The sequence below is a fragment of the Schistocerca gregaria genome, unplaced genomic scaffold (assembly GCF_023897955.1).
Source record: "Schistocerca gregaria isolate iqSchGreg1 unplaced genomic scaffold, iqSchGreg1.2 ptg000156l, whole genome shotgun sequence".
Lineage (NCBI taxonomy): Eukaryota > Metazoa > Arthropoda > Insecta > Orthoptera > Acrididae > Schistocerca > Schistocerca gregaria.
Window position 1 is genome coordinate 2206550 of NW_026061720.1, and position 6326 is coordinate 2212875.

Sequence of the window (6326 nt, forward strand, 5' to 3'; positions counted from 1 at the left end):
TCATGATTGAATTTCTGTGTATCATCAACACTCTGACAGTCCACAGATTACAGAATGCTTCCAAATGTGCATCGGAAATTACTACTGGTCTTCCAGGGAACGATAAAAGCATAGACTGTTTGTGACATTAGTCCCATGGAGGAAAGTGCGCATGGAGACTGTTGTATTCAATCCCGATGCAATTTCTGTGTTTCATCAACACTTTGAAGGTACACAGATTACAGAATGCCTCAAGATGTGCATCGGAAACTACTACTGGTCTTCCAGGAAACGATAAAAGCGTAGACTGTTTGAGACATTAGTCCCATGGAGGAAAGTGCGCATGGTGACTGTTGAATTCAATCCCGATGCAATTTCTGTGTTTAATCAACACATTAAAGGTCCACAGACTACAGAGTGCCTCCAGATGTGCATCGGAAACTACTACTGGTCTTACAGGGAACGATCAAAGCGTAGACTGTTTGAGACATTACTCCCATGGAGAAAAGTGCGCATGGTGACTTTTGTATTAAATTCCTATGCAATTTCTGTGTTTCATCAACACTCCCATAGTCCACACATTGCAGAATGTCACCAGGTGTGCATCGGAAACTACTACTGGTCTTCCAGGGAACGATCAAAGCGTAAACTGTTTGAGACATTACTCCCATGGAGGAAAGTGCGCATGGTGACTTGTATTCAATCCCGATGCAATTTTTGTGTTTCATCAACACTCTGATAGTCCACTCATTACAGACTTCTCCCAGATCGGCATCGGAAACTACTACTGGTATTCCAAGGTACGATCAAAGCGTAAACTGTTTGAGACATTACTCCCATGGAGGAAAGTGCGCATGGAGACTGTAGTATTCAATCCCGCGTCAATGTCTGTGTATCATCAACACATTGAAGTTCCACAGATTACAGAATTACCCAGATGTGCATCGGAAACTACTACTGGTCTTCCAGGGAACGATCAAGCGTAAACTGTTTGAGACATTACTCACATGGAGGAAAGAGCGCATGGTGACTGTTGTATTCAATCATGATTCAATTTCTGTGTTTCATCAACACTCTGATAGTCCACAGATTACAGAATGCCTCCAAATGTGCATCGGAAATTACTACTGGTCTTCCAGGGAACGATAAAAGCATAGACTGTTTGTGACATTACCCCATGGAGGAAAGTGCGCATGGTGACTGTCGTATTCAATCCCGATGCAATTTCTGTGTTTCATCAACACTTTGAAGGTCCACAGATTACAGAATGCCTCAAGATGTGCATCGGAAACTACTACTGGTCTTCCAGGAAACGATAAAAGCGTAGACTGTTTGAGACATTAGTCCCATGGAGGAAAGTGCGCATGGTGACTGTTGAATTCAATCCCGATGCAATTTCTGTGTTTAATCAACACTTTAAAGGTTCACAGACTACAGAGTGCCTCCAGATGTGCATCGGAAACTACTACTGGTCTTACAGGGAACGATCAAAGCGTAGACTGTTTGAGACATTACTCCCATGGAGAAAAGTGCGCATGGTGACTTTTGTATTAAATTCCTATGCAATTTCTGTGTTTCATCAACACTCTCATAGTCCACACATTGCAGAATGCCACCAGGTGTGCATCGGAAACTACTACTGGTCTTCCAGGGAACGATCACAGCGTAAACTGTTTGAGACATTACTCCCATGGAGGAAAGTGCGCATGGTGACTTTTGTATTCAATCCCGATGCAATTTTTGTGTTTCATCAACACTCTGATAGTCCACTCAATACAGACCGCTCCCAGATGGGCATCGGAAACTACTACTGGTATTCCAAGGTACGATCAAAGCGTAAACTGTTTGAGACATTACTCCCATGGAGGAAAGTGCTCATGGAGACTGTAGTATTCAATCCCGCGTCAATTTCTGTGTATCATCAACACATTGAAGTTCCACAGATTACAGAATTACCCAGATGTGCATCGGAAACTACTACTGGTCTTCCAGGGAACGATCAAGCGTAAACTGTTCGAGACATTACTCCCATGGAGGAAAGTGCGCATGGTGACTGTTGTATTCAATCATGATTCAATTTCTGTGTTTCATCAACACTCTGATAGTCCACAGATTACAGAATGCCTCCAAATGTGCATCGGAAATTACTACTGGTCTTCCAGGGAACGATAAAAGCATAGACTGTTTGTGACATTACTCCATGGAGGAAAGTGCGCATGGTGACTGTTGTATTCAATCCCGATGCAATTTCTGTGTTTCATCAACACTTTGAAGGTCCACAGATTACAGAGTGCCTCAAGATGTGCATCGGAAACTACTACTGGTCTTCCAGGAAACGATAAAAACGTAGACTGTTTGGGACATTAGTCCCATGGAAGAAAGTGCGCATGGTGACTGTTGTATTCACTCCCGATGCAATTTCTGTGTTTCAACAACACTCTGATAGTCCACAGATTACAGAATACCTCCAGATGTGCATCGGAAAGTACTACTGGTCTTCCAGGAAACGATCAAGTCATAGACAGTTTGAGACATTACTCCCATGGAGGAAAGTGCGCATGGTGACTGTTGTATTCAATCCCGGTGCAATTTCTGTGTTTCAACAACACTCTGATAGCCCACAGATTACAGAATGCCTCCAGATGTGCATCGGAAATTACTACTGGTCTTCCAGGGAACGATAAAAGCGTAGACTGTTTGAGACATTAGTCCCATGCAGGAAAGTGCGCATGGTGACGTATTCACTCCCGATGCAATTTCTGTGTTTCATCAACACTTTAAAGGTCCACAGATTACAGAATGCCTCAAGACGTGCATTGGAAACTACTACTGGTCTTCCAGGAAACGATCAAGTCATAGACAGTTTGAGACATTACTCCCATTGAGGAAGGTGCTCATGGTGACTGTTGTATTCACTCCCGATGCAATTTCTGTGTTTCATCAACACTTTGAAGGTCCACAGATTACACAATGCCTCCAGATGTGCATCGGAAACTACTACTGGTCTTCCAGGAAACGATCAAATCATAGACAGTTTGAGACATTACTCCCATGGAGGAAAGTGCTCATGGTGACTGTTGTATTCATTCCCGATGCAATTTCTGTGTTTCATCACCACTTGGAAGGTCCACAGATTACACAATGCCTCCAGATGTGCATCGAAAACTACTACTGGTCTTGCAGGAAATGATCAAAGCTTAGACTGTTTGAGACACTACTCCCATGGAGGAAAGTGCGCATGGTGACTGTTGTATTCAATCCCGATGCAATTTCTGTGTTTAATCAACTCTTTAAAGTTCCACAGACTACAGAGTGCCTCCAGATGTGCATCGGAAACTACTACTGGTCTTCCAGGGAACGATGAAAGCGTAGACTGTCTGAGACATTACTCCCATGGAGGAAAGTGCGCATGGTGAATGTTGTATTCAATCGCGATGCAATTTCTGTGTTTCAACAACACTCTGATAGTCCACAGATTACAGAATGCCTTCAGATGTGCATCGGAAACTACTACTGGTCTTCCAGTAATCGATCAAGTCATAGACAGTTTGAGACATTACCCTCATGGAGGAAAGTGCGCATGGTGACTGATGTATTCAATCCCGATGCAATTTCTGTGTTTTAACAACACTCTGATAGTCCACAGATTACAGAATGCCTCCAGATGTGCATCGGAAATTACTACTGGTCTTCCAGGGAACGATAAAATCGTAGACTGTTTGAGACATTAGTCCCATGGAGGAAAGTGCGCATGGTGCCTGTTGTATTCAATCCCGATGCAATTTCTGTGTTTCATCAACACTTTGAAGGTCCACTGATTACAGAATGCCTCAAGATGTGCATCGGAAACTAATACTGGTCTTCCAGGAAACGATCAAGTCATAGACAGTTTTGAGACATTACTCCTATGGAGGAAAGCGCGCATGGTGACTGTTGTATTCAATCCTGGTGCAATTTCTGTGTTTTAACAACACACTGATAGTATAAAGATTACAGTATGCCTCAAGATGTGCATTGGAAACTACTACTGGTCTTCCAGGAAACGATCAAGTCATAGACAGTTTGAGACATTACTCCCATGGAGGAAAGTGCGCATGGTGACTGTTGAATTCAATCCTGGTGCAATTTCTGTGTTTCAACAACACTCTGATAGCCCACAGATTACAGAATGCCTCCAGATGTGCATCGGAAATTACTACTGGTCTTCCAGGGAACGATAAAAGCGTAGACTGTTTGAGACATTAGTCCCATGCAGGAAAGTGCGCATGGTGCCTGTTGTATTCAATCCCGATGCAATTTCTGTGTTTCATCAACACTTTAAAGGTCCACAGATTACAGAATGCCTCAAGATGTGCATCGGAAACTACTACTGGTCTTCCAGGAAACGATCAAGTCATAGACAGTTTGAGACAGTACTCCCATGGAGGAAAGTGCTCAAGGTGACTGTTGTATTCAATCCCGAAGCAATTTCTGTGTTTCATCAACACTCTCATAGTCCACACATGGCAGAATGCCACCAGGTGTGCATCTGAAACCACTACTGGTCTTCCAGGGAACGATCAAAGCGTAAACTGTTTGAGACTTTACTCAGATGGAGGAAAGTGCGCATGGTGACTGTTGTATTCAATCCCGATGCAATTTTTGTGTTTCATCAACACATTGAAGGTCCACAGATTACAGAATGGCCCCAGATGTGCATCGGAAACTGCTACTGGTCTTCCAGGGAACGATCAAAGCGTAAACTGTTTGAGACTTTACTCCCATGGAGGAAAGTGCGCATGGTGGCTGTTGAATTCTATCATGATTGAATTTCTGTGTATCATCAACACTCTGACAGTCCACAGATTACAGAATGCTTCCAAATGTGCATCGGAAATTACTACTGGTCTTCCAGGGAACGATAAAAGCATAGACTGTTTGTGACATTAGTCCCATGGAGGAAAGTGCGCATGGAGACTGTTGTATTCAATCCCGATGCAATTTCTGTGTTTCATCAACACTTTGAAGGTACACAGATTACAGAATGCCTCAAGATGTGCATCGGAAACTACTACTGGTCTTCCAGGAAACGATAAAAGCGTAGACTGTTTGAGACATTAGTCCCATGGAGGAAAGTGCGCATGGTGACTGTTGAATTCAATCCCGATGCAATTTCTGTGTTTAATCAACACATTAAAGGTCCACAGACTACAGAGTGCCTCCAGATGTGCATCGGAAACTACTACTGGTCTTACAGGGAACGATCAAAGCGTAGACTGTTTGAGACATTACTCCCATGGAGAAAAGTGCGCATGGTGACTTTTGTATTAAATTCCTATGCAATTTCTGTGTTTCATCAACACTCCCATAGTCCACACATTGCAGAATGTCACCAGGTGTGCATCGGAAACTACTACTGGTCTTCCAGGGAACGATCAAAGCGTAAACTGTTTGAGACATTACTCCCATGGAGGAAAGTGCGCATGGTGACTTGTATTCAATCCCGATGCAATTTTTGTGTTTCATCAACACTCTGATAGTCCACTCATTACAGACTTCTCCCAGATCGGCATCGGAAACTACTACTGGTATTCCAAGGTACGATCAAAGCGTAAACTGTTTGAGACATTACTCCCATGGAGGAAAGTGCGCATGGAGACTGTAGTATTCAATCCCGCGTCAATGTCTGTGTATCATCAACACATTGAAGTTCCACAGATTACAGAATTACCCAGATGTGCATCGGAAACTACTACTGGTCTTCCAGGGAACGATCAAGCGTAAACTGTTTGAGACATTACTCACATGGAGGAAAGTGCGCATGGTGACTGTTGTATTCAATCATGATTCAATTTCTGTGTTTCATCAACACTCTGATAGTCCACAGATTACAGAATGCCTCCAAATGTGCATCGGAAATTACTACTGGTCTTCCAGGGAACGATAAAAGCATAGACTGTTTGTGACATTACCCCATGGAGGAAAGTGCGCATGGTGACTGTCGTATTCAATCCCGATGCAATTTCTGTGTTTCATCAACACTTTGAAGGTCCACAGATTACAGAATGCCTCAAGATGTGCATCGGAAACTACTACTGGTCTTCCAGGAAACGATAAAACCGTAGACTGTTTGAGACATTAGTCCCATGGAAGAAAGTGCGCATGGTGACTGTTGTATTCACTCCCGATGCAATTTCTGTGTTTCATCAACACTTTGAAGGTCCACAGATTACAGAGAGCCTCAAGATGTGCATCGGAAACTACTACTGGTCTTCCAGGACACGATCAAGTCATAGACAGTTTGAGACATTACTCCCATGGAGGAAAGTGGGCATGGTGACTGTTGTATTCACTCCCGATGCAATTTC